We start from the raw sequence: 13269 nt of genomic DNA, 5'->3' as shown, positions 1-13269 counted from the left end.
TGTTGACATTTTCATAACAACTTGGAAATGTTCCGGGATGATCCTTTGTATTAAAGTATGCATACATCTTCATGATGCTTTCTGGAATGACTTCAGTATTAATATACGGTGAGACTTGGATGATATTTAGTTCTCTAGTTACAGTTGTACTTGATTGAATGTCTCTGTTACTGGTATATATTGGTTGGGTTCAGCTTACATTTTAGTGTGAGGCTTTGTTTCCATATGTCACCTGGATTTTCGTATTAACCAGTGATTACCTCAAAGTTGTGTTTGTTTCAGCAAAGAAATGCCAAGTGAACGGTAGTACTGTTGCAATCCATTCTGCTTTATGGTCCCTAGGCCCTGGTCATGGTACCTGGGTAGGTTGGGGTGGAGGAGCAGGAAAGCTAAGGTGAACGGCTGCTCCTGCAGTGGTGTGGTCTCTGCGGTGGTGGAAGTGCCTTGAGAATCCCTGGGCTCAATGGGACAGAGTCTGCACCAATTGGTTGTGGCCCCCATGGGTAGTTTGAGTTGATTACTCATTATGATCACAGCAAAGTGGCCTCTTTCATAAGAGTTTTAGGTGTTCTGAGAAACCTTGTTCCTTAGTGACAAGTTTGTGTAAGGGTGGGGTTAGCGCAGGATCCGATTATATTTACATACTTTACCTGCTCTGACAGTACAATTCTGGTGCTTTCAGACAGACATTTAAACCATTCCTTCCAGAGCACATTTTAAAGATCAAATTGAACAGATGATAATAACATTGTACCTATTTTTTTGATTAAAAAACTTTTTAATCAGCTCTATTTTATTGATTAAACTTACTACATTTGACCAATCAATCAACACCAAAGACATTTTAATTTATTGCATACATAACGATTTGTTTACAAGGCATACTAATATCCCCCCTAAAGTACCACCTGATACAGCTTTGGTTTTTCACCTGTTCTGAGAATAGGGTCCATCAGGGGATTTCCCGTCACCCCAGTATCATTTATGAAAGGGAAAGAGCACTTGACGGTTGCTTTTCATGTGTAGGTGGAATCCATGTACATCTTAATCACTTTGAAAATAGGTAGGACTGGCCTAACTGAAGGTCAAAGGTTTTCTAGACAAAAATATTTTCCTCCAGTTAGCCCAGGTCATCATTCTTAATGGCCTTCTTCGTTAGAGCTTTTACTTGGCTTAAGGGAATATGTTGTCTGGGAACTATATAGAGAATTGTTAATTGAATTTTGTTGACAATTAATTGAAAATTGTTGACAATTGAAAATTGTCAATTGAAAATTGAAAACAAAAAATCCCTTCTTGCCTCTTCTCCTCTCTTGGCCCTCTAGCTATTCTTTGTTTCCCTTGGCAACCAAACTCAGCAAGCCTCTATTTGTCTCTGCTTCTCCTTTAGTTATCTCATAGACTTACTTTAGTCAACTTTTGTCCCCACTGTTCCACCAGAAATCTGATCCGGTTCAACAGTGACCTCCAAGTTCCTATGTGCATTGGTCAGTGTTTGGTCTTCATCTTCCTTGACCTTCTCCAGAGCAGCAGAGACACTGCATCTTCTTGGATGCCCTTGACTCACCTCTTTCCTTCCTCCCCTTTTTTAGACCTCTTCTGGGTGGAATGCCCCAGGGATCAGTACTTAGCCTTCTTCTCTTCTTGATTTGCTCTTTTATCGTTGGGGATCTCATTCAGTCTCATGACATTAAATATCATTTATAGGGCAGTGACTGCCAAATTAATGTCCTTTACCCAGAACTCTCTCCCAAACACTCAGTTTTTCTATTTTAGAAATTACAGGAATTTCGGGGCTGGCCCCGTGGCCGAGTGGTTAGGTTCGCGCGCTCTGCAGCGGGCAGCCCAGTGTTTCGTTGGTTCGAGTCCTGGGCGCGGACATGGCGCTGCTCATCGGACCACGCTGGGGCAGCGTCCCACATGCCGCGGCTGGAAGAACCCACAACGAAGAATGCGCAACTATGTACGGGGGGGCTTTGGGGAGAAAAAGGAAAAAATAAAATCTTTAAAAAAAAAAAAAGAAAAAGAAATTACAGGAATTTCTGGTTCTACATCAAAAAATTTTTTAAGAGGCCATATTCCACCAAAAAGAAAATAGGCATCTTCCACCAGAAAGAAAAAGCCTTCTATAAGGTGATAAAATAAAGAATTCAACTTAAAAACTTTGATATTGTTATAATTAAACATTCATTCTAATTTCCGTATTCAGGAGTTGGGGAATTTAACTTCAGATAGGCAAATTAGAATCACTCAATTCCGGAAAGCGCCGCATACACGTTTAAATGATTTTTATGCATACTTTTTGATTGCTATTTCATATTTAAGGTTATTTACCTAACCAACTAATTCATGCCAGCATGTAATCCTATTTGAAGGTATCATTTAGCCAGAGAAATCATTTGCTTGTTTAGAAGAGTGTTAGAAATATGCGTATCACTGTTATTTATCTATCAATAGATGAAAGAAGAGTATAGCATTTATAGTTAAGGGAGAAACACATATACTAATATGACCAGCTAATGCATTTAAAATGATTTTAGTAAGTTATGTTTGTTTTGCTTGCTTTCCTTTGTAAACGTTGTCCTTTTTTCTTACATACCAATAAAAAGTTAACTGTTTTAACCAAGTTGAAAAGTTGAATTTTATAATTTAAATATGCTGTTCACAGCATACTTCTTATATTTTCAGGCCTAAAAATGTCCAAAATAATAATAATAATGAGCATCTTAGAACATTTTGTGTTCTTTTAAGTATCTTAAATGATTGTTTTAATACCTGGAGTTATATTCCAAATTATTGTATTTATCATAAGTACCTAGTTGGTTAGTTTTGCTGTAATTTCCCACTGGAAAAAGACTCTGATTTGAAAGCCATTTCAGAGTCCTTCATTTCCACCGTAGAGTCACCAAAATGTATCCTCGTTCTCTACGTTACACCGCTACTACTCATATCGAAGAGAAGAAAAGTTAAAGATTCCAGAAATGTTTACTAGAATCTATTATATGAAAATTAGGTGAGAATACAATGGGAACATGAGTTATTTAATGCACAATGTTGCAAAACTGAGATAACAATACAGAGGTAGATAAACTTTCCTTGTACCTCACATGATTCAAAAACAGGAAGACATTTAATATATAAAATAGATTAAAAGTGGCTAAATATATGTACATAAATAAATAAATGTTATATTTAAAGTATATACAAATAGAAGAAAAACATAAAAATAGAAGTGAAGTGGTTGATATTTTGTGGCTTTCTCTGGTTTAGATTCTCAATAAATTTAATAGTGTGATAAACTATTGATACATTTGATGACTAGAAAATTGATATTGATGTCATTTAGAGACTTAACAAAATTGTATGAGTGATATTCAAAGGACAGATGTTCAGAGAATGAAAATAAATGTTCATATAAACGAAAACAAATATCAAAGTTGAAAGGAAAAATGTTCAATTAGTATTATTACAGAAGTGTAAATTAAAATAAATATGTGTACTATTTTCATCTACTAAATTATTAAATAACTAAAAATTATAAATCCATTTTAGATGAATCTTTTCAGATAAGTGTGAATGCACACATTGCTGCTAGTATTATAAATTGGAAGAATTTATCATTGTATTGGGAGGGGTACAACTGTGACCATACCTTTCATTCTACCATTTGCTTCTATTTCTGAGACTTTTCCTCAAGAAACTAATCCCAAAATAAAATACAGTGGCAGAGAGAGAGAGAAGTATCTAAATTTTTTATATCGATTATGAAGATAGAGTATAAATTGATGAACAACTATGTTTGAAGTAAATGTCAGTCAGCGTGCAGCATTTTATCTACACAATGATTATAAATAATCTAAGAGTCTGTATGTAGAGGGGAATAAAAGCAATAGGCCAAAAAAAAGAACCCTGATGATTTATAGATGCTGTTTAGTCGAAAGAGTACTTTATAGCTTTGTTTAATTCTTCATTAATTTAAATTTCCCGTTATAATAATTGTTACATATTCCTACTTAAGAAACGAATACAATAATTTTATAAACTAAACTACGCTATATACCATAATGTGTATAATAAATCATGGTGCTTGTTTTGTATGAATAACGCTGGAAAATACTCTAAAATAACTTTTAGACATTTTGAGCCCCCTTTTGTAAAACGAGCATGTTAGCCTTAAGTTACAAGTTGGATTTGAACCTAAAATATCTGTTAATATATCTGCATTTTGTGGCAACAAAACCAACTTAATCATCGTGCACAGCAGAAATTTGCACACTGCTAATAAGCTTGATTTAAAATGACCACAGTAAAAATCCGTGAGGGAGGGAACAGCTGCTGTTAGTAAATTCAGAACACAGTCCATGAATTGCTGTGTTTAGCAAAGGTATTCCCCTAGCTTGCTTGTTTTATTGTCTCTCTTTAGCTCTCCTATTAATGCAAAATACACTTATACATGGAATAAAAATAATAATATATGTTTAGAAAAAATCTAATCAAATTCTGTGTCTCATCCTCTGTGGTTAGACAGCAGCTGCAGATGATTTAAAATCCACTGCTTCAGTAGCTGCAGAGAAGAGTTCTGGAGACCTGGTTCATTTTTCCCAGCTTAAGAAATTAAAAACAAACAAACAAACAAAAAACCCCCAAAGACCAAACTTGTACTTGTTTCTTCCTGTTTGACTCAGAAATACCCACTGTTCATGGATATGGTTATTTTAACATTGCTCCTGTTTAAGTGTAAGAAACTAAATTGTGCAAACAAAATAGTGTTTTTACCTCCCAACTCCCCATAGAACACACATTGACGAGATGAGCTGTGATATTCTTCACAGAATGTGGGATTTAGATACACAAGTGTCTTAGAACAAATCGATTCTTGCGAGGGACTTTTGTTTTCTTTAGGAGAACATATCTCAAATTTACCTGAAAGGGAGAAAAAAGTCAACAGATGAAGTGTATCTTTGGTTATTATAGTTTGGATGATTTTAAAATAGTTTGCTTCTTGTATTTTTCCTGTGGGCATTTTCTCTTGCCAACGTTTTAAAGATGACTGCTACATATGAGGTATGGAACTGGATGTCTTTTTAAGTGCAATTCCATTTTCTATTCTGCAGAAACACCTACCATTTAAATAAAATTACAGTTCTCCTACAAGCGAAAAATAGTCTTTTGTTACCCTTGTATATTTATGCATATTTTGCTTTTATTTTAACCACAAGAACTTTCTCCAATTTTGGCAGCACTAATAATCTGTAGATTGACATCTTTTTCATGATGTCAGTATGAAGTCTTTAAAAAAGAATCTGATTTGTAGCTGTCTCTATATTGCCATTACATTCTCCTGTATGTTTCTGAATGCATTTTATTTTTTGATAGCTTTTGGTCCAGTGAACATTAGAGAAATATTTTGCTTTTTAAAGCAATGGCTTCAAATTGGCAGCACTTTAATGTTGGATACTAAAACCTCGCTAAGTGAATTTGAATTATTTTTCCTGTCTGCTTTCCATCAGGTCATTGCTTTCTTTGCACGTATTGCTGTGTCCAGGTATTTGAGAGTTGGTAGCAAGTTTCCATATAGATAATAAAGCTTTTCTTTTTGCCTGAGTTCTTCAGTAATGTCACGTTCTGGCACTTAACAACATTTTAGCAATTTTCCTGGCTGGTGCTGTCACTGAAATGGCAAAATTATTTCCTCCCTGTTTTTTGGACTTACTTATAATGGTCATCAAATTTCAGCATCCTGGTTGAAATTTTATAAGCTCAAGTTATGCCAGTGTTGGCTTTGGAAACTTTAAATATTGAATAAAATTCTTTTCTACAAAGGAACCACTTATAATAAGATTTAAGATAAATTGATATGTGAAACATTCATAATAGTACTAATATTTGAGAATTCTACTAAGAAAGTATATCATCCTGCCTAACTCCATAGGATTACAGTACAAAATTTGGACCTTCTGATCTTGTAAAGATTTTTTACTGTTTTTTTACTATTTCATGTTTTTTTAATCCTATTTCATGTTCTACTCTATCTTTGGGATTAAAACTCATTTGTTTGCTCATTTGCTTAAGTTTCATACTAGTAACTTAAGTCAATAGTATGAAGTTCAATAATAATAGTAAATGGCATAAGAATTTTTACATTTTAAAGTTTTATATTTTTATGTTAGAACACAATTTTGTGTACTTTGAGGGGACATTTTGTAACTTAGCTCATTGGGAGGAAAATGTGGGCAGAGCTTTACTTTTCTGATGTATGACATGGAGATGATATATCTTTTTCATAGAATGAGGATTAAACAAGATACACCTTTAGAATGGCTAAAATTAAAATGATTTACCATACCCAGTGTTGTGAGGATATGAAGGGGCTGGAACTCTCATACACTGCTGTTAGAAATAGCAAATGATATTACCAGTTTGGAAGACAGTTTGGCCGTTTCTTTTTTCTTTCTTTTTTTTTCGAGGAGATTTAGCCCTGATCTAACATCTATGGGCAATCCTCCTCTGTTTTTTTTGCTGAGGAAGACTGGCCCTGAGCTAACATCCGTGCCCATCTTCCTCTACTTTATATGCAGGATTCCTGCCACAGCGTGGGTTGCCAAGTGGTGCCATGTCCGCACCCGTGATCCGAACCGGTGAACCCTGGGCCACCGAAGTGGAACGTGTGCACTTAACCACTGCACCACCAGGCCGGCCCGTGGCAGTTTCTTTAGAAGTTAAACAAATACCTACCATATTCCAGTTATTCCACTCCTGGGTATTTACTGAAGAGAAATTTACTATACCTTGGTATGGTATGTCCATACCAGGAATTGTATACAAATACCTGTAGTGGCTTTGTTTGTAATAGCCTCAAACTGGAAATGACCCAACTTTCCATCAACGATTCAATGTATAAACCAAGTGTGGTATATCCATACAATGGAATAATACTTGGCAATAAAAGGGAACGGAGTATTGATATTAAGGTACAGCATGGATGAATCTCAGAATAATTGTACTGAGTAAAAGGTGCTACACACAAAAAAGTACATAGTGTATGATTCTATTTGTAGAAAATTCCGGAAAGTGCAATCTAATCTATGGTGCAGAAGAGCAGATCACTGGTCGCCTGGAATCAGAGGGTGTGGAGGAGCTGCACAAGGAGGGACTACAAAGGAGCATGAGAGGTGGTGTGTGTGTTCCTATCCTAGTTTGGACTGCTAGAACAGAATACTGTAGCCTGAACAGTATTGTTCAGCAGTATGAACAGCAGAAGTTTATTTCTCAGTCCGGAGGCTGAGAACTTTGAGATCCTGGTGTCAGTATGGTCAGGTTCTGATAAGGGCCCTTTTCCTGGCTTGGAGACAGCATCTTCTCACTGTGTCCTCACAAGGCAGAGAGAGAGATCATCTTTCTTGTCTCTTCTTATAAGGGCACTAATCTCATTTATGAGGGCTCCACCCTCATGACCTAATTACCTCCTTAATTATCTCCCACCTCCTAATTTCACACTAGGGCTTAGGGCTTCAGCATATGAATTTTGGGGAGGGGGACACAAACGTTCAGTGCATAGCAGTTCCTTTGGGGTAAAGCATATATTTATTATGTTGATTTTGGTGGTGATTTCAGTGGTGTATCCATGTCAAAACTTATCAAATTGTGCACTTTAAATAACTGTGGTTTATTGTATGTCAATTATACCTTAGTTAAGCTGTTAAAAAATTAAACAAGGTAACACATACAAAAGTGCCTACAGTGTTGCTTAGGAATTGACAGTCTCACAATGCATGGTATAAAATTGAAATGATAAAATGACGAGGTGGAGGCAAATCAGGGACAGTTTCACTTCACTACAAAGAAGAAAAGGTTTAAACAATAGTTTCTCTATGGTGAGAAAATTGCTGTGTGTATTTAAGAATTGCTGTGTACTGGTTCACATTTATTTTTCTGTGTGCATTCATGAAAGCCACTGTCATCCTATTTTAGTCACCTGGTTGTCCACACATGTGGATGATACAGTAGCAGGTCATGGACTCTCCAAGTGACTGCTGAGGCTCAGGCTCACTGAGATGGCCCAGACTGAACAGGAGCCATGACTGACGAATGTGGAGAGATGCAGAAGGGCATCCTTGAACAGATCAACGATGCTAAGTTTCTTAATGGCTTCATGTAAGCTGGAGGAATGAGAGATCTAGCTATGACTAGAGCTGCCTGTACTCATCCCTATGTTTCCCAGAAAGTCGCATGGCAACTCCCATTCAGATCTCAAATAATGTATTTTGAGTAGGAGAGCCAGAAATATCCCGGAGAGGCAAACACCGCTAAGACTCTGATGAGCGTATTCTGTGATAAAGTAATGCTAAGGACAGGGAAACAGACAGCCACAAACTTTAGGGCCCTTTGTTGTTATCCCTGAAACAATAGACAACATATGGTTTTTCCTAGCACATCTGATTCTATTCATGATATATTCTGACATGCCTGATCTGGAGGAAAGATCTTGAGCTGAATTTTTAGTTCTGTAGTCATCCTCCTCATCAACATCGTGGTCATTGCTTCTTTGAGTGGCTGCTATGTGCTGGGCCCCAGACCAAGTGTTTTTCAAACATTTAATTTTCCCAATAACCCTCAGAGAAGACTTTTCTCCCATCTCTCTTTCCCAAAGTCAGAGCTTCATTTTATACGGTCTCATAGCATCCTGTTCACCTCTACAACACTTGTGACTATTGCAATCATATAAGGGATTGCATAATTAGTTGATTAATATGTATATCCTTCTAAAATGTGGAACTAGATATGTCTTGTTCACAGAACCTTGTACATATTTGAAGCTTAATACTATTTATTGAGTGAGTGAATGAATAAAATATCATAAGTTTTATGGTATGGCAATAAAGACCCTATGATGCATTGATTCCAAGTTCTGTATAAAGATGTTTAATCTAGAGATAATTTTAATTTTAAGCAAGTGAAAAACATTCGACAGAAATATGAGCAATAAGATTGAAAACAAGCATAGAGATTGGGAAATTGGGATGTTGTAGGTAGGTTAAATTAGACAGAAAAATCCTCTAGGGCTGGCTAGTTCCAGGGATTGTTAAACTCAATCAATTGATGAATATCTTCATCAATGAAAGGCATCAGCTCCTTTTTTCAAAAAGCAAAAGTAAAGACCTAGTGGAATTTATGGCATATGTTCAGCATGTTGTTGAATAAATTAGGAATCTTCTGTTACATTACAGCTGGCATGATGAAAACTAAATAGTAGGCTGTGTCCATAATATATATCTTTTTGTTGTAGGTTGCTCACTCAGCCAAGCATACATTATTAGCAAATATGACTTTTATGATAATATATCTTAAATGCAGCATACTTAGATGATACTTCTAACTAATTTTCATCCTTACTATTAAACAGAGAAAAGTTCCCAAACCAAATACACCAGAAGACAATTTAAACATTAAAATTATTCAGAGGAAAAATTCATAGTTACAGTTCATTTCCCTACCTAATATAAAATCTTGGTTTGTGTGTTGTTTCAAGACTTTGTTGTTGTTCTTGTTAGTAATGCTCAAAACTCAGGAGACATCATTAAACTAGTCATCAAGATAAAGCAAATTACCCAAAATGCATTTGTGAATCAGACCAGAACATGTTCTTTCAAGTGCTCTTGAAAGCAGAACACTGGGCTAAGACAGAGAAGCACTGATAGTCTTCAGAAATGTTCACAGGTACTTTCAAGTAGCCCTGACAACATCTTTTCTCCTTTGTCTAGAACCTTCTCAAAACAAGTAGCATTTCAGTTTTCAACTGATCTGAGCATCATGATACACTGTCTTAGGAGAACAAGTGTTTTTAGGTACTCAAGGGATATAAAGGCATAAAGAATCTATCACAGATGCATTTCTGGATCCACAAACCATATGGATATTCTTAACAAGACAAAAGGAAACATGATTTAATCCAAGAGGAAGAATATAAAATGGCCACTTTATAGAAGTGGCAGCAAATTGAATCGCATACCTCAGTGCGTTTTCCAAGAATTTTCACAAATGATACAATTGTCTCCTTTTAAATACTCTTCAGGAAGAATATGCTGACTGCTCCTTTTTCCCCCATCAAGTTACTTTAGTAGGAACACGTTCTGTGGTTACGTTGTAGAAGTGTTCCTGTCAACTAAAATCTCTGAATACACAATGTACAAAGTGAACTTGAAAAAATGTTTCTACTCTAACCTGGTGGTGGACACTTGTCATTTTTTAGACCCGCCCATGTTTTGGGGACTCCCCAACTTTTGAGGCAGAGCCCTCAGCCGTTACTGAAACTGGAAATCCCTTCTGCCTGAGCGACTTTGGACTTGTGCAGCAGGGGCCCCCCGGCCATTCTGGCAGTTGGGGCTATAGCTGTGCTAATTCCAGTTTCCTGAGAAGGTGATGGCCGCTGAGCCCTAAAGTGTCCAGCAGTGTGTTGCTTTGGAAGTGCTGGGGATGCAAACTGGGGTGGCAGTGTCCAGTGGTGGGACCTCTGTCCTATAACTTGAAGCGTTTCATGGCTGGTGAACCTCCTGGCTTTCCAGTTCTCTCAAGATTCTACAAGCTACTCAGAACTCTTTAAATAAATTTTTTTCTTCATAAATTAGATGGAATTTGTTTCTGCTGCTTCCAACTAAGAACCCTTAATGATATAAACTCTTCTATCCAAACTGTCATCAAATCTTGTCATTTCATGCTTCAAAATGTCCTTTGCCACACTCGGTTTCTCATCTCTTCAGGTGTGATGACTATGGCTTCTTGGTACATAGTCTGTTTTTATGACCTTCTCCCCTGATTTGCCTTTCATAGATATCTTCCTAACACACAACTGTGCTCATGCTGCTTTCATGTGGAAGAACCCTAGAACACTCCCTTAGTATCTCCTACATGTTGTGAAGCTTTCGAATCAGATGGACATGAGCACACGTCCTTACTGGTTCCATGTTATACTGTGTGACCATGAGCAAGGTAATTCATCTCCCTAAACCACAGTGTCCTCATCTTTCAATGTAAGGGCATAACCTGTAAAATGTATAGTTATTGCGGGAATCTAGTTCAATGACATGAGAAAATGCAGAATAAGGACTGCCTGTGTTTCAGATCCTGGTTCCACCATTTACTAGTTTACTAGCTCTGTGAATTCCCACAAGTTACGTAACCTCGCTGGGCCTCAGTTTTCTCAGCTGTAAATGGTGGTGGTCATAGGACATAACCCCTGCATGAAATATGCTTCAGAGAGTGCCTGGCCCAGTAAGCTCTCAGTAAGCACTAATATGATTACTAGTAAAACTTTCAAGTTCTCCTCCTCTCCTCTTCTTCTTTCTTCTACTTCTCCTCCTCTCTTACTTCATTACTACCACTGTAAAATGAACTGAAGTACACTTTCTGGAGCTATGATTTAATAGTAAAGAAAGCAAGAAAAAAGTCATGAAACACTCTCTTAAGTTCCAACTCAAGCCAAGCACTTTAGGCCCATTGTAATCTTATTCCATCTCACCCTCCCACAGTGGCCAGCCTCTCGGGTCAAACACATCTCATTCTTTCCAGCACATTCCTCTCGGGTCATACACATCTCATTCTCTTCAGCACATACCACACTAATTACCATTCCCTTGTCTTTTTCATGCACAGTTCAATTAGGGAATGTGGTTTTGTGGTTGATTCTCCCATGAGCATATCCACATCCCATTTTTCAAGACTTTGTTCATATTTCGCCTTTTCTTGGAAGCTTTTCCCATATACTTCAGCTCAATTGATCTTTTCTTTCTATAATTTAATATTTATGGCACATGAAACTTAACGCTTCATTTGTGTACTGTTTCTTATGAATGTGTGTGAGTCTGTGTCTTTCTGGATTGAAATATGAGGTCCTAGTGGGTGGGAGCTGCAGTGGCTCACTTATTGTTGGTCATAATGGTTGGTTTTCAATTAAACACATAGTCCTGAACTAGTCACTTAGGAATAATTTTCCTGGGTGTGGGTACATCTCATGGTCTTATGTCTAGCTTGTAGTCCCTTATCAATATAGTTCTCTCAAAACAGGAGAAATCAGTTTTAACAAACAATGGTCAAAACCAATGAAGAGTTGGAGTAAGTTGTGTTTCTTTCTGTAGAAATAATATATCAAATGTGATCGAATTATATAACTTTATACATTTATATTTTTAAAAGGAAGAGACAAAGCACAAACAGTTCATCAGGAAACTAGATCTGAGGGTAATTTATGTGTCACATATATATACCTACGTAGTATAACCCTCTTGAGTTGTCTTTACTCTTTTTAAAGCTAATTATTTCTAAAATGGTTATCTAAAACTATGGTTTTAGAAAGTTTATCAAAAAGTATTTTCACTGGTTACCAACGCTTATTTTAAAAGTATTTTAAGCAGTCCAAAAAAACCTAAGATTTTATAGGGACATTTTAACATTTAAGAAATCTTAAGCCACTGGGCACCAAGAAAATTGAAATTATTAAAACAGAAAAAGTGAGCCCAAACAAGATGACACTAGAGAGAAGATAAAGGATGTAATTTCCAAGATTTTTCTAGAATAAAATCTTATGAAGAAAATTCTTATCAGTTGTGCTTCCTAAGGATTGTCTGAAAGCTGAGAATTGTAAGGGTAGGCATGCAGGGATAACAATGAGAAATGGGCATTATTTTAATTTTTTTGGGTGAGGAAGAATGACGCTGAGTTGACATCTGCTGCCAGTCTTCCTCCTTTTGCTTGAAGATTGTTGCTGAGCTAACATCTCTGCCAGTCTTCCTCTGTTTTGTATGTGAGATGCCACCACAGCATGGCTTGATGAGCAGTGTGTAGGTCTGCATCCAGGATGCAAACCCCAGGGTGCCAAAGTGGAGTATGTGAATTTCACCACTATGCCACCGGCACGGCCCAAAAATGGGCATTATTTTTGCGTAAAAGGTGAAAGAAGCTAAGATTTCTGAGAAACTAAATCCTGCAGTCTTTGAAGGCAGGGAAATATACTTTTATTTCTTTGCTGATCTAATGTGTATGGTCACATAACATTTTATCTTAGACAGAGCTTTGCAACCTATGGGCAGTTGTCAAATGTCAGTAAAGACAGAATTGGTATTAGTAGGTGTCAGGAATATTTTGGACGATAATAGAAGAAAAAATGTATACTCATACACATAAATCAATATGAAATATATAACATGTATTATATAATATGTAACATGGTATATGATTTGTAATATGTAACATATAATGCATAATATATAACATTCT

At 36.6% G+C, this 13269-nt stretch overlaps 1 protein-coding gene across 5 annotated transcripts in view; it reads left to right on the top strand.

The window, feature by feature from the left end:
- Positions 1-13269, top strand: part of PRKD1 (protein kinase D1) — a 289465-nt gene that overhangs the window by 102147 nt on the left and 174049 nt on the right. The window lies entirely within an intron of this gene.

Source organism: Equus asinus, chromosome 2 (assembly GCF_041296235.1).
Source record: "Equus asinus isolate D_3611 breed Donkey chromosome 2, EquAss-T2T_v2, whole genome shotgun sequence".
NCBI lineage: Eukaryota > Metazoa > Chordata > Mammalia > Perissodactyla > Equidae > Equus > Equus asinus.
This window is presented reverse-complemented; position numbering and strand designations above follow the sequence as displayed.